This window comes from Geotrypetes seraphini, chromosome 17 (genome assembly GCF_902459505.1).
Source record: "Geotrypetes seraphini chromosome 17, aGeoSer1.1, whole genome shotgun sequence".
NCBI lineage: Eukaryota > Metazoa > Chordata > Amphibia > Gymnophiona > Dermophiidae > Geotrypetes > Geotrypetes seraphini.
This window is the reverse complement of record NC_047100.1, coordinates 1,854,732-1,876,336: the sequence shown is the minus strand read 5'-3', so window position 1 is coordinate 1,876,336 and position 21,605 is coordinate 1,854,732. Positions and strand designations below refer to the sequence as shown.

The 21,605-nt window shown below is 43.6% G+C and overlaps 1 long non-coding RNA gene across 1 annotated transcript in view; it reads left to right on the top strand.

Moving 5' to 3' along the window:
- LOC117351191 overlaps window positions 1-21,605 on the top strand; it is a 62,492-nt gene that overhangs the window by 29,781 nt on the left and 11,106 nt on the right. The window contains exon 2 of the long non-coding RNA XR_004537349.1: window positions 8,171-8,229. This is a non-coding gene — a long non-coding RNA (uncharacterized LOC117351191). The remainder of the gene's footprint in view (window positions 1-8,170; window positions 8,230-21,605) is intronic.

Here is a 21,605-nt window from a genome sequence, read left to right as displayed (position 1 = left end):
GTTGTCTTGGGGGTCTATATACCACACCAAGATACAGGCATTTTTCTCTCCCTCTGGCCAGGTTCACCCAGAGGGATTCCCCGGTGTACTTAACGTCCGTGATTCTGGTAGTTTTGATGCCTTCTTTAATGTATAGCGCTACCCCTCCGCCTAACCTGCCCTCTCTGTCTCGACGAAGTAAATTGTAACCCGGTATGGCCATATCCCACCCATGAGAGTCCGTGAACCAGGTTTCGGATATCGCAACCACATCTAGATCGGCATTCACTATCTCGGTCTCCAATTGCAGAATTTTATTGCCTAAACTGTGTGCATTGACATACATGGCCCTCCATCCCTTGTGTTTGCTAGGGCTGTCATGCGTATTATGGGTGCTTACCTTGGATACAGAAGGGTGGTTGTGTCTCGCCTCCACCGGATGATTCCTTACTGCTCTGGAATGTGAGTGGATACCCTCCCCCAACTTACCTAGTTTAAAGCCCTGCGAAGTAGGCGGGCTAGACGGTGTCCAAGTACGTTTTTACCTCTTCTGGTCAGGTGAAGTCCGTCCGGTCCCTGCAGTCCCTGGAGTGTCTTTCCATGGTCCAGGAATCCAAAGTTCATCTCTATGCACCAGTTGCGAAGCCACTCGTTGGTACGTTGGATGCGTTCTTCCCTGGCTCTTCCTCTGTCTCTAACTGGGAGGATGGATGAGAAGACCACCTGTGCACCTGTTTGCTTCAGCTTCCTACCCAGGGCTCTGAAGTCCTCGGGTATGTTCTCTGAGGTGTTCCTTGCAGTGTCGTTTGTACCTACATGGATAAGAAGCATAGGGAAATGGTCATTAGGTTTTAGTAGTTTATCGAGACAGGTGGTGACGTCACGAATCCTGGCTCCAGGGAGACAGCAGACCTCCCTTGACAGCAAATCTGGTCTGCAAATTGGGCCCTCGGTTCCTCGCAGCATGGAGTCCCCAATGACTACCACTCTGCGCTCCTTCCGGGGAGGCTGATCAGCGTGCTTTGGAGTCCAAGTTGTGCGCAGGGTATCTTCCCGAGCCTCTTCCGCTACCTCCTCGGTAGTAATGTCCTGCAAGACGTGGTATCTGTTTTTCAGGCTGAGTTGTGGTGAGCTACCCTGTTTGGGACAAAAAGAAGAAAAGGGAAGTGAGAAAAGGGTGGAGGGTTTTCTCCGTTTTCCCGTGGAGGAGGTTACCAGCTGCCAGGGACCGGCATCCCCTATCATTTCCTGCACCCCGATCGTGGAATTTATAACTGGAGACTTGGGTGTCTCGAGGATGGATCTATCGTGGGTCAGCTCTGCCAAATGGGAAACCTCCTTAATGGCTCCGTCGATGAAGGCCTCGTCCTCCCTGATGCTCCTTAAGCGCTGCACCTCCTCCCTGAGGCTCCATAGTTCCTGTAGGATGTCCTTGTTCAGCTGCTCGATCTCCTCTGTCTGAGTAGAAACTGTAGCGTGGTTGGGGGGGGCAGTCTCGGTCTGCACAGCAACCTCTGCCCACCGTCCAGTGCCACCCTCCTCCTTCTGCACCATCCCCTGGATCCCGCCGGACGTTGGCGTGATGAACTGGGTGGTAGTCTTGGTACTCCGCGTCCTCCCTGCCATATCCAAAGGTAGAGAGATTAGGTGTAAAATAGAAAAGTAATGAGAATAGGGAGTTGGAGAGAGAATAGAGAGTGTCAGGAGAAGACTATCTGCCTGGATGAGAGTGTGTAAGAAAAGCGTATGTGGAGAGAGTGAGTGTGTATAAGAGTTTAGAGTTTGAAAGAAGTGTTATAATTTTTTTTTTTTTTTTTTTTTTTTTTTTTTATAAAGAGTTTAGAGTATGGATACGGCCTATTAGAGGCCCTTCTCAAGGCCGCTCGCCTTCGCCGCGCGCCGAACGGCTGCGCGCCGTTGGCTCGCCTCCTTTTAAGGAGGGGGGCCCGGGCGCCTACTGCTGACGCGGTGGGGGTGGGCGGAGCTACTCTCGCCTACCCCGACTCGATCTGAGGTTTGCCGCTCGCCTTCGCTGGTTCCCCGAGTCTCAGCACGCTGCTGCTGAGACTCCCAGCGCCTCTTTCCTGTCTCCTGCTCTGCCCTCGCTGCCTGTTAGCAGTGGCTGGACCGTCGGCTCGCCTCCTTTTAAGGAGGGGGGCCCGGGCACCTACTGCTGACGCGGTGGGGGTGGGCGGAGCTACTCTCGCCTACCCCGACTCGATCTGAGGTTTGCCGCTCGCCTTCGCTGGTTCCCCGAGTCTCAGCACGCTGCTGCTGAGACTCCCAGCGCCTCTTTCCTGTCTCCTGCTCTGCCCTCGCTGCCTGTTAGCAGTGGCTGGACCGTCGGCTCGCCTCCTTTTAAGGAGGGGGGCCCGGGCGCCTACTGCTGACGCGGTGGGGGTGGGCGGAGCTACTCTCGCCTACCCCGACTCGATCTGAGGTTTGCCGCTCGCCTTCGCTGGTTCCCCGAGTCTCAGCACGCTGCTGCTGAGACTCCCAGCGCCTCTTTCCTGTCTCCTGCTCTGCCCTCGCTGCCTGTTAGCAGTGGCTGGACCGTCGGCTCGCCTCCTTTTAAGGAGGGGGGCCCGGGCGCCTACTGCTGACGCGGTGGGGGTGGGCGGAGCTACTCTCGCCTACCCCGACTCGATCTGAGGTTTGCCGCTCGCCTTCGCTGGTTCCCCGAGTCTCAGCACGCTGCTGCTGAGACTCCCAGCGCCTCTTTCCTGTCTCCTGCTCCGGGTACAGATAAAAGTAGAGATAGGTTAGGAAGATGGGTACAGATAAAAGTAGAGGGGTACAGATAAAAGTAGAGATAGGTTAGGAAGAGTATAGATTGAAGAAAAAGGGAGATCATAGGGCTATGTCAAGGAACACCGGACAGGTCATAGACCTGCTGGGCCGCCGCGGGTGCGGACTGCTGGATGCGATGGACCTCTGGTCTGACCCAGCGGAGGCAACTTCTTATGTCTTATGTTTTTATGAGGCATAGAAGGATATAGGTGACTAAAAATTACGCCATATGCTTTCAATGGAAGTAAAACCTGGATGTCTCAATCTGCCCTCCTTGTTTCCATTGCTTTCAATGGAATTAAAACCTAGATGTCTCATTCCGTCTTTGTCCTGGAGCCATATGGTAACCCTACTCAGTGGCATTAGGAAGTAGGAGCATAACATCCATGCCAGGCCAAGACATATTCTGTGAAGGCAGAATGAAAAAATCCCCTGGGATGACTCGGGCATATTTTCTTTTGAAGAACTCTAAAAACTAATTAGAAAAGACACACGATAGGATGGAGTCAAGATGGCATCACATTAGGATGCTGAAAATCTAGCACTAGTACTGACATTTTCTTTGTTAATGACCTTCTGTTGTGGCCTGGTGTGGGAGATGAGCAGGAGGTTGTGGTAAGAGTGGATAGCTTAGCTGGTTTTAAGAAAGGTTTGGACAATTTCCTGGAGGAAAAATCCATAGTCTGTTATCGAGAAAGACATGAGGGAAGCCACTGTTTTCCCTGGATTGGTAGCATGGAATCTTTCCACTCTTTAGGTTTTGGCCAGGTACTAGTGATCTGGATTGGCCACCGTGAGAACGGGCTACTGGGCTTGATGGACCATTGGTCTGACCCAGTAAGGCAATATTCTTATGTTTTTAGACTGGAAGTCAGCTTTGGAGACCCCTGGATTCTTGTGTTGTCCTTGTGTCTGCTGTGACCCTTCCGGATGAGTTGAATGGCACCTTTGAGCTCAGGCATCCCTTTCTTACCACTGCAATGGCCAATGCTAGCAAACTCCCCAGAAAGTGATGTAGCTGATGACCCAGGAAATCAGAGATCAGGGCAGGAAGCTCAGGCCTTAGTATTGCTAGAGAAAGCTCCAGGGACAGTGGAGGGAATATGTGCCCCTGGGGACAAAGGTCAGATATTTTCTTTCTCTGTCTTCGCTTCCACTCCCTAAGGTTTAAGTGGTAGAGCTAGAGATCATGGGGAAGAAAAAGATGTCTCTGGAAGATCCTTTATTTCCCCAATATCTGACTTTTAAGAACAAACTGTGCAGAAATTAGAAGACAAGATAAGAAGTTGGTTATGGAATTCGGATAATAGCTACATGGAAATCTGGAGTGGTTTTTGTAAAAAATAGTGTTTCCCTACATTTGAAATGGGAAGCTGTGGAGAATACTTCCTACATGTTTGATTAATTTTCCCCAAGGCAAGATTGTTTTCATCAGAGATATTGTGGGCAATGTATTTGAAAGATATTTTCAAGATTGAAACACAGTGAAGATAGGATTATCTGTGAAAGAAATTTAGGCCCTGCTTTACTAAACTGCGGCTTAGTAAAAAAAGGGAGGAGGAGGGGGAAATAAATCTGTATCATATAACTGATTACCTAGCCTGGCTATATTGTCAGTAGCAAACAAAACAAGGGATTTAGTATTAAAACAGTTTCATCCATTGAAACCCACTGGACCACTGAACCATGGAATGGGGATCTTACAGCCATAGAAGGCAAAACCATGGAATATTGAATTCAGAACCATGGAGAGCCCCCAACACAAGACTAGAGAGAGCAGAATCAAGGAGAGAATTACAGGGAGCTGAAATGCCAGAGGCAGAGAAGACAGGAATGGAGAGAGCAGGAGAGCGCAGAATCACACAGGATTAGAGGGACCAGAACCATATGTGGTAGAGTGCAAAATCAAGGACACAGGACTAAAGTCAACAGGACCACAGTGAGCTGCGTCAAACACAAAGTAATCAAATTTTTTAAACTCCTTTTCTTGATTTTTCTCTCTTGTATTTATTTATTTGACAGACTTAGGCCAGGATATTTTTTATTTCTGGTAGAATTTTTTAAAAATACATTTCTCCAGCTTTTCTTGATTTACGATACCACTTTATATGACAAGGCAGAGCTAAGTGGTTTTATTAGAAAGTTGTTTGACAGGAGTGCGCAAAGTGTTATCTGAGGAAGAGCACGATGGAATTATTGCATGCATTGGTTTAAATGAAACTTTCTGAACAAGTATTTATGGCAACCACCCGAAATGAAAATGAAAATCAAACTGGAAGCTGGGAGGCTTGTTACGCTCTTTGCTTACACTTCCAATTGAATTAATAAAGCTCTCAGCTGGCAGGAGAACTAAATAAACACCATTTTCTATGTCTGAGATAAGAGGTAGTTATTTCCAGATTGAGGGCAGGCAGAGGACAAACCTCCACAGCATTGATATTCTGTAATTTTTGCTTAGTATTGCTGGAAGCAAAAATCTATGAATTTAGAGAGCTTGCACTGCCAATTCCTGATAAACATTTTCACTTAGAGCCTGACCTAGGCTGACGCCAGAGCCATTGCTAGACCCCTGCTCTGGAAAGAGAAAGATCACAGTCCCAAAAGTCCTCTGAAGATCTCTCCGAGCAGTGCGATCCCTTTTACAATTGAAAACCAGAGCTACCTTCACTTCCAGTTGCTGCCAAAGCACTGATGATAGCAGATCGGTGGCCAGCAAAACAGAGTCTACATGGGTACAGCAAAAGAGAATTCAGAATCTGGAGAATTGTGGCTCAATTTTTCTTACCCAATGGGACTAATTGTAATAACAGGGTAGCTATGAGAAGTCCCAAAGGGCCTGATTCTATAAACAGTGCTCTAGTTAGGTCTAACCTAGATTAAATCCATTAGTTTAAAGTGACTGCGCCACTGAACGTAATGGAATAATTAATTTTAAAAACACTTTCATCACAAGCAGAAGCTGATGCAGCTGATAATATGAGCTGGACTTAGCAGTAGTTTGCTACATCTAGAATCCAGCATGTCTGTTCCTTATGACCCATTGGCTACCAGACAAAATACAGATCAGAACCTGGAATTAATTAAAGCAAATCATTACCTACAGCTACCAAGTTACCCAATCCCGAGAGAGATCTTTAGGTCAGTCCAGGATGTCTGACAATTTCATCCTGAAGTCTTAAGGGAGTCTCAGGACTGGTTTCAGTGGGTATTTTCAGGGAGTACAATGAACGTAGGAGTGGCCAAAAGGTATCTCTCACTGAAGATCATGAAAAATACGGAAAAATCTAGGAGCGTGCACTGATTAGGGATATTTTGCTACATGTTTTAAAGAGATTCTCCCTGTCATGACAACTTCCAAGCTCCAATCAAAAGGAACTCTGGGTCTTTGGGTAAAGGGAAGTGACGTCAAAGGTTCCTGCCAACACCGATGTGGGCATGCTGCTCATGCCAGAGAAGTTAAAAAGATAAAGGGAAGGAAGCACACGTGCAGCAGGGGGGGGGGGCACCACGCCCTAGGCACTGTTCACCCTTACTACACCACTGGGTAGACAGAACATAAGAAGTATCTCTGCCGAGTCAGACCAGAGGTCCATCGTGCCCAGCAGTTCGCTCGCGTGGTGGCCCCACAGGTCCAGGACCTGTGCAGTAGTTCTCTATCTATACTCTTCTATCCCCTTTTCCTTCAGAAAACTGTCCAATTCCTTCTTGAACCCTATCACGCCTATCTGACCTATCACTTCTTCTGGAAGCGCATTCCAGGTGTCCACCACCCGTTGGGTGAAGAAAAACTTCCTAGCTGATAGGTACAGTAGGTTTGGGGGGAGTTTTGGAGGGCTCATCATAAATTATAGTGGGGTTATGGAGGGATGTATGTGAAGGTGCCCTACTGGGATGCCCATTTGGCCAGTCTATTACAATGCTGGCCTCTTCTATGTCCAAATGGTCTGGATCTGGATTTGGCCATTTTCAACATGGATATTTCAGTGGTTGAAAATGGGGAATAAAGTTAGATGTCCTGAGGTTGGATGTCCTTGCGGCCTCTGAATTTGGACATTTTGTGGGAACTGTTCAAATCGGACTTAGACACCCTTTTCAAAAAAGACCCTCCACGTGACTAGCACAGCTCAGTGATCTTTATTCCGGGGACTTGGAGAGGAGAAGTTGGCTCTCTGGCTCTTGGCTTTGTTTTTGTGCTAGAAAAGGGTGACAGTTCTGAGATGAGAAATGTTCCAAGCAGCCAAATTCTGAGGTGTGAAGTTTTCTGTAGCATTTCAAGATGTTTAGTAGAGTTTGGGCAATGCCACTTCAGGTCTCAGCTTGTTTCTCCTTTCTGTCTAGAGCAGGGCTCAGCGCCTCACATAAATCCTTTCTGTCAGCTACTATTAAATACACTTCAGAGAGCAGAGCAGACATTAATGTGAAGAACTGTCACGGCATCCCTGACACCTCTAGAAAATCCGTCTGATCGGAAATGTTAAAATCCAAACAGCCTGAACAAACAGTCCTAAGACTTAATTTAGAATTGTTTTATTTGGCTTCGTTGTGCTTTGGAAATAGTAGCTCATTGCAGATGTGATCCACTTGTGGATTTCTTCAGGTGAGGTCGGGAAACCGAGTGAAGTTATTCTTAGAGGCAGGAAACATTGAAAATCTGACCAGGGTGGAGTGCCCAGTGTGTCACCCCTTTCTCCAGCACAGATTTAACAACCTCAGGAAGCCTTTGTAGCTGCTGTCTCTCAAAATGGTCCTCAAGGCGCTAGAAGAAAACTTTCCATAAGTGAAAGAGGAATTCCATTTTTAGCAGCGGGTTTTCCTTTTCCTTTTTAGGTCTTATTGTATGCCAATTGCCCACCAGGACCAGTGCTGCTCAGTTATATTATTGATTCAGGGATATAAGTTGATTTTAGCTTGTGCTGCCTCATGATTTAGCATGTGGGGGATATTCCAGTTATTAATAACCGAGGTTAACAATAAAATATCATGGGAGCCTACATTGATAACTTCCTTCCTTAATTAAAGAGAAATGTCTCTAGAAATCAAAATCCTGCTCCATGTAATAAAAGTCAGCCAAGTAAAGGACAATCAAGTCATTGTGACATCACTGATGAGGTAGGCTCTTATTGGTGGAATGAGGCACTATGACCTCACAATTATGACATCACTCTCCCTGGATGCCATCTTCACACTAAAGGGGGCTACTGTAACTAGGGTATGTTGACCTGTAAACCATTCTGACTCTTTGGGGAGAACAGGGTAGAAAACATTTCTTTGCATAATGTAGAAAGCACTTAAATTTACTCACAGTGGGGAAGGGGCAATTTTCAAACAGTCCAAAGGTAAAATACTACTTTAACTGCATGAATGCTTTCTCCACCAAATAACTATATTTGTTTCTTTGCAGCTTCTGTGGCAGTGTGAAGAGACAAGAACCACCAAAGCAGATCTGCCTTCCAATAGCAGGTGAGGTGGAAAGGGATTGGGACTTACAACCACATTCAAAGCAGTTTACATACAGGCCCTCCAAGCATTTTCCCCTGTCTGTCCCGGTGGGCTCCCAATCCTATCTAATGTACCTGGGGCAGTGGAGGATTACGTGACTTGCCCAGGTCACAGGGGCTGAACCCAGAACCTCAGGGTGCTGAGGCTGTAGCTCTAACCACTATGCCATACTCTCCTCCTTTAGGGGTATTCCCCACAATCATGGCTACGATGATAGGGCTGAAGCAATAAGAGATGGGGAAACTGGGCAGACAGCATGGTCCAGCATTTCTCCACTGCATACAGTAGGGACTGAAAAAGGGATCATTCTGTTTAGACCGGTTACAGTTTAAGAAAATGTTCAAAACACAATTCTTGTAATGCGATGTCGTAGAGAGAGATCTAATGAGAATTTAAATGATGATCTTTGCTTTATAATTACTGAAGATTGAGGATATATAATTCCCTTCATGATAATGTCATTCTGATGTGTTGATAGAATTCTGTATGTTGCCTGTTGAACCATTGTGCATGATTTATTCTGTTAATCACTTAGTTATAGGCGGTCAAGAAATTTGAGACATAAATAAATAATTCTCTAGGTTATAATGCAGAGGACTAGTAGTGACCATTCAAGTCCTGAGAGAGGTGGATTCTCTGCAGACTGTGAGACAAGAAACCAGCGTAAGAAAATGTGAATTGTAATGGCCACACCGGCTCCCCTTGTAGATTTGCAAGTCCGTGTCTTTATAGCCGTAGAAAGAATTAACGTTACGAGTATGTTATGTTTTATATTCCACCTAATCAGTTCTATCAGTTCAAGGAGAAATTATAGAAAACTGTCTAGAGGCCATATTGTCCAAGAATTACAATAAATTGCCCCCAATTAAAATTAATCCACAGACAGATTAAATTTATAAAATTAAAAGGTTTTAAATTTGTTCAAACCAAAAAAATAGGACCCACAGGATCTTTAAAAAAAAAAAAAAAAAGCAGAAGTTGGTTCCATAATTCAGCCATCTGGTATTATATCAAAGAAGAATGACGTCTAATTGATTTCAGATTTTTAAACAGGGGAAACTTTAGCAGAAAAAGATTTTGAGTTTTGTATTTTAAATTGGAACCATGCAGTTGAGTTAATACATCAAACTTATACTGATGTGCTTCTCCACTTAAAATTTGAAAAACTGTGATACAAAGTTAAAGGCAGTTTTTGGACAGGCACAGCTCCTCCTCCGGCCTGCAGCTGCCGTTCTTCTTCCCTCTGCCCAGCTGATGGCGGCTCCAGAGCCCTGGTCAATGAGCTGGCAAAGGAGAGAACGGCAGCTCCAGAGTCACAATCAGGTAGGTTTGTTTTTTTAAAATAAGGGCGAAGCTGGTGTACGTGTGCTGTCTGCCTCACACAACGCACACACCACAGCTACCGACAGCTCCAGAGCTGCCAGAATATTACAGTCCTAAAAGGCTGGGAGGTGTTCCTTTAGTGCATCACAAGGAGAGCTCATTTAAATGCTAATAAACTCCTTGTGATGCATTTGCATAGGGCTCTCTGTGCCTGCTACCAGGATCGCTAGCATTGGCAGATGAGCTTTGGTGCCAGGAAGACTGCTTTAACGAGTCTTACAGCCACGGAAAGCTTTTGAGCATCTGGGGGGGGGGGGGGGGCTAGGTCCTGACAGTCATATTTGGGAGGGGGCAGCAACAGCAAAACAATAGATCCTTTGCATGTATGTGTGTTTTTGAGTATCCAGCCAAAAAGACTTAATTGTACCAGCTGTAATCTTCTTAGCAATTCTGGAGCTTTTCACTAATATTTAGGGCTTCTGAAGAGATTTGGGGTTTATCTGTGTAATCACATTGCAAAACACCCCAAACTTTTTGTGGCTTTATATGAGGATTCCATTCCCCCAAACCCAGTATCATCCCCCTTTTCACCTTGCCCTAACATGAGCCCCTCCTTCTGGCAATAACGTCAGTCTCCATATGTACCAACCTCAGCCCTACCCCAGATCCTTTCTTGTTCCTCCGAGAGTGGCAGGCGCTTATTCCTTTCTTCTCACCCCTGGCTCTGCTGCCGGCACTACAGTAAATTAGAACACGTCTGAGATAAGCAAAACACCAGTCAAAGTAGGTAACGTCAAATTAATTTTTTATTACCACTGAAAAATTAGACCTGGAAGAGAATCTTTGCCTATATCTTCTATCGTTTTATTGTTTCATGGCTTCGTAAACCTCTTAGATATATTTTTGATTTTGCCATATATCAAATACAGTACAGATGATGATGAACAGAGCACAGGTTCTCCTTGTCCTCAGGACACACCCAGTCTGCTTTTCCAGATTCTCATAAAGAAAATTGCACGGGGCAAATTACAATGGGCATTAAATAAAACTCCGCCTATACTAAAGTGCTCTTCACTCCTCAAAAGGGTGAAGGGCGTTTGTCTGGGAGTACTTGATTGATTTACCTAGCATCGATTTAGCCCCATTTTCTATTTGAAAACAAGGCTCAACAACCAAGTTGCAAGTGGGACCCTTTATTGGGCTAAGTCAACATATCTTTGACAAAGTTTTGAGAGTTATCATCTCTTCCTCGGGTCAATGAAGAAACATTATCCTTTCTTCATCCAGACAGATGAAAAATATGCAATATAAATTAACCAACATATATGTGCAAGGTCCAAGAGTAGGAGAAAATGCCAGAGGTAATTTCCAAAATGGAAGTTCATACATTTGATTAGAAAATTCACTGGGACCTGCATCGAGGATAAGTATGCACATAATTTTGATGCATGCATGCCGTGATAAAATTACCTCTGCCGAACCTCTTCTGTGTCATTTTGTTCACCATCTGCCCTCATCTGGCGTACACCGAGCCAAAATTAAAATGGAACAACTCATCTGCACATTTATCTGTCTTTTCTGAAAGTGCTGTTTCCAGACTGTGAATAATTGTGCTTTCTGAAGGCTGTACTGATTAAAAAAAATTATAGCAAAGTCTAACAAAGCAATGGTATATATAGATAGATGAACTTGTGGTGCAAGAAGAGCAAACACGCAATTAGGATCTGATCCAAGCAATCTCATTAACACGGGAAGAACTTAAGACACAAAATGCAAAAATTGCATTATAAGAGCCAAATGGTCACAGCAGAGACTTTGTGCGAATCAATAAGAGACTTGAATTCAAAAACATCTTTAGGCACAAGTGAGCCAGTTTTTTATGGAAATTAGGTGAATTATGATTGCTCTTGCTGTTTCATTTGGATTTACTATATGAAAATAAGGATCAACAACCAAACCTTTTATTGGACTAACTTAGCATATATTTGACATGTGTTTCAACAATGTGTCCATGTAAATATTAATCCTTCCTCGATTCCACCTCCAGAAATGTCTGCATTCAGTTCAAGCGTACACAGTTGCAGACCCTTTGCAAGTACGTTTACCCATATGTTAGGTAACTGTGCACATTTCTTACACAGTGCAGATTTTATAGGTGGGTTTATTCAGATGCAGACCTGACATAAATGCATATAACACATAATCAAAAACTAAAACATCCCCAAAACCTCCTACCTCATCCTAATCGCCGGGACATCCAAGTGGCGATAATCAAAACCGTTTTCCTGCAAGTCTAGTGAGACGTTTCACCTGCTGTGCCTTCAGGGGGCATGTTATGTGTGTGCGTTGGGCAAGCTATGGGCATGCTAGACTTGGACAACTTGCAGACATAATCAAACCTTTTGCAAAACTTCTTGGATGGAACTTAGACCTTTTGGACTAGACCTCTTTTGGAAGCATCTAAGTGTCAAAAAGGTACCCAAACTGACCAAATGACCACTGGAGGGATTAAGTAACGACTCCCACACACACTCCCCCAGTGGTCACTAACCCCTTCCTGCCCCACAAAGACCTGATGAAAAACTACATACCTGTCTCTAGAACAGCAGCACCTGGTATGGGAAATCCTAATAGAGCATCCCACAGTTGGGTGGGTTAGTGAACCGTAGAGAGGAGCAGTTGGACCCATAAGGCACTCTTTATGAGCCCACCAAAATCCTAGTACACTGCCATATAGGTGCCACCTGCAGACAGGTGGGTATAGTAGGTTTTGGGGAAATTTTGGAGGTATATGGCGAGATGTTTATCTAGCACCCTTTATGTGAAGGCCACAGCAGTGTCCTCTAAGGTGCCCCACTGCTCCGTTGGCATGTCTATGTGGCCAGTCAATTAGAATGGTGGCCCCTTCCACATCTAGATGGTGCTGATTTGGTCGTTTCTAACTTGGACGGTATTGTGGTTGAAAAAGGTGAATAACGATAGATGTACTGGTGGCCTACACGTTTTGTCCAAATAGGTGATTTTCAAATATATATATATATATTAGATGTACCGTTTGAAAATGGACAAGTCTATGTTTCCAACTTCGGACATTTAGCGGGAAATGTCCATGTTGTACTTTGACATCCTTTTCAAATCTGGCCCTCTTAGTATTCCATCATTTAAGCGTTGTCTCTGGCATTTAGACTTCTCAACCACTGTTATGCTTCTGTTCTATAAAGGAATGTAGCCACCGACATTCCTTTATAGAACAAGTTACAGAATCACCTCTGGGTGTCTCCATTACACGGCTATGCCTCCCCTTCCCCCATAGCATCCACTGTGCCAGGGAACAGAAGATCTAAGCCAGGCATCTGTATACAAGAGTACACTCACTGGCACAGATATCTCACTCAGGTGCAGAATAGCCATTAGTCCTTCCTGTCATCCAGCTACCGGATTATAATAAAATTATAGGGAGAAAATCTGTCAGACAAAGAGGAACATGATCAAAGTGATGAAAGAGCCAAGCTATGGATTAATTCAGTGCTAGGCTGAATTGAGAAAACATGAAAGCGAGTGTTGAGAAATACGGATTAAACACTCCAAGCGGCAGAGAACAGAGAAACCCAGTTGTATGGCCGTCAAAGTTATTTATTAACCTTTATTAAAATCCGTGAGAGTGACTAAATCAGTCAGAGGAAGGCTGACAACAAAAGGTGCAGAGCTCAATCCTGACGTATGTACTCGTTCCTTAGAGCAGATCCTGTTCAACGCTCACCCTGGGGAAAGGGCTTGGGCACTGCTACATCTCAGCCAGCTTGATCAACTACAATCTTGCAGCTGCTGTGAAAGGCGATGGGACCTTAAAGTTTAGAAAATCAATGACCACTGGGTCTGGGATCAGTTACAACTCAAGAATGCTAGCAATAAGATGACTGCAGCTCTGGGCGCAAGAACGAGGGATTCTGTCCCTAAAGACGATCAACTTCACAATGTTTGAATGTTTTCTTCTGGTGCTTTGAAGTTTTTTCATGTTCCTGTAGCCTATGGGAAGGAGGCTTGTGTCTTTTACTCCCCTCTCATGTTTTCTTTATCTTTCCTAATTGTGCCACAATGGTTTTTATTCTGTCCCCAGAGAGCTCATAATTTCAAAGAAAAGAAAATCAAAAACAGCTGGAATGATATTTGACCAGAGTTCCTGGTTCTCTCACTGTTAGTTGGCCGTCCTTTGTAAAATGCTGCTCTACTACCTTGTTCTGTGTTACAGCCATTCCCAACTTACTTGCATTGCAGTCAGAGGCCTGGCACCAGGGCTTTTAATCTAGCCACTAGGTGTCACAGTTGCAGTAGGGCTGGAACTCCACCCCCAAGGAACTCTGAACACTCTCTGCAGCAACCTTATTCCTTATCGACCCTTGGCATGCTTGTTTTCTACACTTTTGTTGACTTTCCTGTGTCCCTCTTCAGCTGGGCTTGATGGACCTTCAGTATGTCCCACTATGGCAATTCTTATGTTCTTATGCAGATTGTTGTATTGGTCATCCAGTCCTGTGCCCCCATCCCCTTTCCACTGACCCTTAACCCTCTCCTTGTTCCTTTCAATCACCTCCTTCCCTGCCGTGTCCTGTCTTCCAGGTTCTTCACATCACCCAGATCAAGTTCCACTAAGTCATTAACTGGCCTTTTCTTATGCTATTATTCCCTCCATCACCTTCAACAGCTCCAAATACTGCTGCGTGACTTCTCACATGAGCTGGCTGATACAACTATGTCCCCCCACGCATTAATTTTTGTTGATTACCAACTGCCTTTAGAATTCATTTGAAATGTTTCAATTTTTATTTGGTCTTCATAAACAAAGCGGTTTACAATTATACAGAAATAAAAATGTAAAAAATATAAAATGGTAGACAACAGATTCACATGAACAGTCCAGATATAACATGACACATAAGGGTAAATGGGAAGGATACATTGCATAAAAATAAAAAGGGGTAGAGGGAATCTTTTCCTTGATCCCTTGCCTACTCCTAGACTCTTCGGGTGCCCTGTTCTCTAAGTTGTCTATCTCACCCTCAGTAGTTTTCTTTACTGCCTCTTCCTCAGATCTACCTGGATATAACATGACCCAACACCTTTAACTACTTTGCGGCCAATAGACTTTCACATTAAAGTCGGCCTTAAAATGTTCTGTTCACACAGTCATTTGGGGGCCAATGATAGATTTCTAGGGTTTGGAAGGTAATTTTTGTAAATGGCCTTGCTATGCTATATAAACTAAACGATGCTCAGCTTCTGAAACAGATAACATAGCATAAAACTCACTTCTTAAGTTCTGTGCGATAAAGACTACAGATGAATAAAGCAACAAATATCTAACTTTCAAAAGATTCTATAAAGAGATGCATTTTACATCAAAACTGTTGGTAGTGGTTGGAAGATCCTTAGCCCATAAAGCTGCTCCTGGAATTTTTAAAATTTACAACCCTTTGCAGATGGAAAAGAGAAAAGCGCATGAGATTTCCTAGAATATTTGGAGTTAGTGATGATAAAAGATTCCATAAGATATTCTGCAATGAGACCTGTCAATACCTTAAAACAAATACATCCAAAATTAAACTTAATCTGCGCCTCGACCAGCAACCAATGCAATTGACGATAGAAAAAGGTAACATGATCACACTTCTTCAAGTCATAAATCAATCTAACCGCTCATTCTGTATTAAATGCAGTCTTTGGAGATTTTTTGGGCTCCAGCAAGGTGAACAATATTGCAATAATCGAGTTGACTAAGAACCAATGATTGTACTAATCAAAAGGAATTTATATCAAAATATGCTCAGATGGTTCTTAGTTTCCATAACACGTAGAAGCTCTTTCGGACCAGATGAAGAGGCTGAATTAAAGTAACATTCATTCATTATATATGACCTGCTCTGTGCAGCAAGATTTTGTTCTCTATACAACAGTTTGCTTCTCAGTGAGGTCATCTTCGAAGACCCATTTCAAGTGTGCTAAACCTTTGACTGCAATTCCAGGCAAGATGAATTTGTGGGTAAGAAGCATTCCAAGAGAACACCAGCTTATAAAAGTTGTTAACACTTCATTTGAGTACATATGGAAAGAATCTGAGCCAGACGTTAATAAGAGACTAGGAAATACGATGAGGGGATGCATTTGCCTTTCAGCATGGGGTCTCACACCATTTGTCACGAGCCCATGAATCTGAAGGCTCTGCATGCTCTCCAGGCACTCACACAGCAGCTGGAAATAGAGCTCTTGAATTTTTTCACGACTCCTGCAGAAGAGAGCACAGTAATGAAAAAGCACAGGATGCTGTTCTGTAGGTCTCTTGCTAACCTGAAGTAGTAATTGAGGGTCTGATATTTAGCTGCTGGCGATCAGCGTTTTGCTTACTGCCGTGGCTTTATTCCCAGATATTCAACGTGGGGCCATTGAATATCCAGGCTTTGGTTGGCAGATAAAACATAGCCAGGAGGCGTGGGCCTAGTGGTGAGAGCTGCTGCCTCCGTACCCTGAGGTTGGAGGTTCAATCTCAGTGCTGCTCCTTGTGCCTGAACTTTGCCTTAGTAACAAATGTGTCTTCTCTTGAGCATCACTTTGATCGTCGGAATCTCACAGAGGCTGGTGTAAGAAGGCGCCCTAAATTCAACACTCATTATTACTATTGTTTTGATATGCTAAATGATTTGTAGTGAAGGAAGAGTTACAGTACCCCAAAACTGTGCAGGCAGATTTTAGATAGTTTGGGGAGAGGAGAAGTCACTGTCCTGGACAAGATTGTTTTACAAGAGCCTGACCCCTACTGGTAATACCATAATATTACTGCTAGAGGTCTTGGAGGCCATTTTAGAAGGCCCTAATCCTCAAACCAGGATGCTCTCACCCCATTAAACCCCAAGGACCCTTGGAAAGTCAAAGGAGTGGTGAGTAGAGTATGGGGATCTACCTAAGGGGGGGGGGGTGCACATTTGCCACCATAGACCTTTGGGATGGGATTGGACATTAGGGGTAGCGTTTATATTTCGGAAGGATGTCCACACATGGGGGGGCAGGGTTTGCTGGAGGGCTGCCATTGGAGTATCGCTACAGAGGGTGGCTTTGGGTGGGTTGAGAAGGCGACTTACATTAGGGAGTTGTGAACTGAAGGGGGCTGGTATTGGGAAGGATGGGGGAATTGAGACCACAGTGGAGGATTGCAGTTGTGCAAATAAACATATACCTTGGTGGAATGAGGCATCAGGAGGGTGATCTGAGGGGGTTGGGGGAAGACAAATGTCAGGATTTACATCTGCCTCTTAGACCCCAGTTTTAACAATTGCCCTGAGGTACGTGTAACTTTTTCATTACAGATTCCTGTCTGCATTGTAGCCCCGCCCAGAACGCTCCCTCTCGCCACCCTTACCAACACCCCTTTGACATCAGCCCCTGTTCGGAAATGGCATTTTAACATCTGATTCTCTCCACAACTTGAAATGCTTGTAGGGTCTCCTATAAGGGATGGAGTATGCTAATTTGGAGTTGCTCTAGTGACCTAATTGGCCACCGTGAGGACAGGCTATTAGGTTTGATGGAAACCGCTTAGAACCTAACGGATGTAGCGGTATATAAGAAATAAATTACATTACATTACATTACATTACCATTGGACTATTCTTATGTTCTTAATTTGATGCCGATACATGGAAATTATCTACATATGGCATTTCTTTCAGTGTAGGAAAGTGTGCTGAAAAAGAGCAAACGTTTTAATTTCAGCTCTCATGTGCTGAATGTTTACCACAGCCCTGGAGGGAAATAACTGGAAGATAAAAAAAAAAAAGCCACAAACAGCCACCCACAGAGTTTGGGATCCAAATAACAATAGCAGCATATGTAAAATAAGAATGAAATTGATGTATAAAACGTGTACCTCCAAAAGGGGGAAAATGCATTAAGAATGTATTAATCTATTAAATGAATAATGCAAACGTGAAAAGAGCAAAGGGAGATGATCGGAAGCCTCTACCTGTATAATATGATAAATCAAACAGTTTTCAACTCTATACGTTTCTCTATAGACCGCCAATGAAATTTCTTGTAAAATATCGCAACACTATCGTATCTCTTCAGACCATATATCAGTCTCACTGCAGTTATTTTTTTTAACCATTTTTGAGTTTAAGTTCAAATACAAAGAATTCCAATAATTGAGTTGTGATAATATCAACATCTGAACCACCAATGCAAAATGGTAAGATTTCACCAATCTCAATTGTCTCATTACATACATGGTTTTCTTCCATAAATTTGCAATTTGATCCTTGTATGTCAAGGAGGGGTCCAAAATAACCCCTAATCCTTTGGTTGTTTTTCCAACTTTAAAGAGAATCTCCAGATTTCAATGTAATCAGTTTAGGGACCAAAGATAACTCAAGGGCAGACTAGATGGGCTATGTGGCCTTTATCTGCCATCATGTTTCTATGATTAAACCATCAAACACGTGTCTTATTTAGCTTTAGTTTACAGGACAAAGCCCATCTTTCAAGTTTTCTAAACGAGGGAGTCAGCATTTGTGGAGGCAGAGATCCATGGTGCTCTGGGGAGTTCTCATGTCATTCAATTCCAAATTCTCCATTCATGGGCAATGATAACAAAGCAGGACCTGTTTGGAAGATGTAGATTAATAAAGTAATAAAAAAAATGTGGCTCAAGATGTAACACCAGGGAATTATTGGCCTAATACCCACAATACGATGCCCAAAGATTGTGTTGCTGTTGCTCTGGCATGGGCCTCTTACTGGCAATGAGAGATGACACGCAATACAGTGTTTGTAAAATCATAATTAAATTCCATCCCTAGCAAAGAAACCAGAGGGAGGAAACGAGGCACTAAATCCACAGTCTGAATCATCCGTTTCACCATCGCTTCACACTCTATAAGAACCACCGAGAACTCATTTACTGAACCTATAAATTCCTTGCCTAGGGTATGGGTGGAGCCATGGGCATGTGGGTATCGCCTCAGACAGAGAAAATTCCCACACAGGCTCATAATTTGCATTGACATAGTGTGAAAGTGGGAGCCCCACCTGTGTTCGCTCTGGTCCAGAATATCCTGTAAGCAGCATTAGTAAATGTGGGACTAAACTTTTTCCGCATTCATTAGCTATTCATGAGATCATCTTTCACCAACTTTGAAGTGGCCTGAACTTGAAATGTCTCCACGCTAATGGGATTTGAGATTGACGAGTGCATCATTAAGCATACATTGGTTATTTGTACTAATTAGAGGCAGCAGAATTCTCCGCATAGCTATTAAATTAATGCGTCCTGAGATGCCAGTGAACTTTGCTATAGAAGTTCATTTTACCTTTTTAATGATGCCAGAAGAGCTCAGACCTGCCTCAATGTACCTTCAGATCCTGCTCTCTCAACTGCAGTGCAGACAGAGTTTGCTCAGGTGTCCCAGGGACAGCTCTTCAAAGAAAACCTTTCCTGCGGGTTCAAACTATGCCACCAGCACATACTTTCCGTCATTTCTTCCCTTTTTCTTGGGTCCCAGAGTGGGCATGAGAGTTGTAAAATCTAATCTACGATTTGTGAGTTGCTCTATGCCTAAAAAGGTTCAAGGCTACGTACAATTCAAGTGAAGAGTTAGGAGTGGAAAGGGGAGATGTGAATCACTAGGACTAGGGGGCATGCGTTGAAGTTACTAGGTAGTAGATTTAAAACAAGCCAGAGAAAATATTTCTTCACATACGTCTAATTAAACTCTGGAATTTGATGCCGGAGAATGTGGTGAAACCAGATAGCTTAGCAGGGTTTAAAGAAGGTTTGGATAATTTCCTAAAAGAGAAGCCCATAGGCCATTCTTGAGATGGCTTGAGGAAATCCACTGCTTATTCCTAGGATAAGCAGCATAGAATCTGTTTTGCTACTTGAGATCTAGCTAGGTACTTGGGACCTGGGTTGGCCACTGTTGGAAACAGGATACTGGACTTCATGGACCTTCGGTCTGTCCCAATATGGCAATTCTTATGTTCTTATTTACAAGGGGAGTGGAAACAGGAGCAGGGCATGTGTATCTTACAAAATAATAGAGGTTATTAACCTATCTGCAGAATATAGTTGCTAACACTCACAGTAGCTCCATGGATAGTTTAAGTACAAATAGGAACCGGGGGGGGGAGGGGGCTATATTCCTTTATACAGTAAAATAGGCCCCTACCTGTTTCAGCAATCCAGAGCTGGGTGTTCTATATGTTCTTAAAGGAAGCTCCAGAATGAGAAGGTATAGGATGAAGTTAAGAGGTGCTAGGCTCAGGAAATACTTCTTTACAGAAAGGGTGGACTGTATCTGAATTCAAGATAGCATGTGGGATCTCTTAGGGAGGAGATAGCGGATGCTGCAGATGGACCATTTGGCCTTTATCTGCCATCTTGTTTCTCTATTTCTAGAACTATAAAGCTCTAGAACCTCACAATGCAAGTGTTAAGAGCCTTAGCCAATAGGGAGAGGAGCTGGCCAGGGGCCAGGGACCTGGATTGGCCACCGTGAAAACGGGCTACTGGGCTTGATGGACCATTGGTCTGACCCATGATGCTGCTGATGGACCATTTGGCCTTTATCTGCCATCAGGTTTCTGTTCACAGCCTGACCTATGAAAAATTATATTGGCGGCTTAGAGGGTTTTATAGCACCAGACTGTAAGAACCTAGTGACGACCAGCTTGGCTCAGTCATGCCATTTTGTAAAATGGCACCACTGGGGAGGAGGGGGGGGGTCAGGGTCAGTCCTATCCCTTAATAGATTAGCCTCCTTATTAGTAAACAAAGGGTGATGCAGTAAATATGGAACATCAACCGTGGCATGCCTCTTGTGTTGATAAATGGAAGCCCTGCCTTGTAAAGCAGTCTCATGCATAGCACTGATAATTAAAAGCTAGTAAATGCCATTAGCTGTGTTCAGATAGGGACCATAAAGTTTAGTTTGGTCTGAAGCCAGATCAACAGGAATGCATCTGGTTAAGGTGTTTGGCAAACTGAAGCAGTGGTCTGCTTAAGTATGCATTTTCAAAGAGCAGTCAACAAGTTCCAAGGGACAGCTTTTTCCTTAATTACTGAACTGCCATCCCCAGCAAGCTCTGGATACAAAGTAAGGGTTGGTCGGATTGAAAAGGAAATGTGTGACTGAGAACCCCTCCTGCCAATATATTTGTTAAGTTTGGGGTTTAGGTTTTTTTGCTTTAATGTGTCGGGAATTTGTATCCATTGATTTACTGCAATTTGCTTGGGTGGTGGGGATTTCGGTTGGAATTATATTTCTGTGTTTATCTGTCTTGGGCTTCTTGCATGGAAGTAAGGAAGGAGCTGAATGATGCTGTACAAATTAATTCTGAGCACAATTTCGGTAAATGTGGAAACACAGAGGCTATTAAGGCCACTTATGACTGCTATAAAAGGGGTTAAGAGTTACGCACACAACACTTCTCTAGAATGGTGATTTTCAACTTTTTTCTCCTCCTAGCACACTGACAAGATGCAAAAATCGGCCGTCAGTTTTTTAAAGAATATATATTTTATTACATTACATTACATTAGTGATTCTATTCTGCCATTACCTTGCGGTTCAAGGCGGATTACATCCAAACTAAAACAAAAATTACATTCAAAATTTGAAGGAATAGAATAAGCGATGACATAGAATTTTTGAGGTAATAAACGTTGGGTAAAGAGTTACCAAAGGGAAGTGGAGGTCTTTAGGAGATAAGAATAGGCTGAAATTATGGGTTTTAGATAACGTTTGGTAGATAAAAGAGTATTCGAGAGCTCTAAGGGTAAATAGAGTGTTGGATATTGGGTTGCGATTGGTTTTATGTGTTTTTTGAAGAGTATGGTTTTAATGTCTCTCCTGAAGGCTTTGTAGTCTGTAGTCGAAGATAACAGAGTGGTGATTTGTCTGTCCAGTTTAGCTGCTTTGGAGGCTATTAGGTTATCATAAAGTTTTTTTCGTTTACATTTTATCATT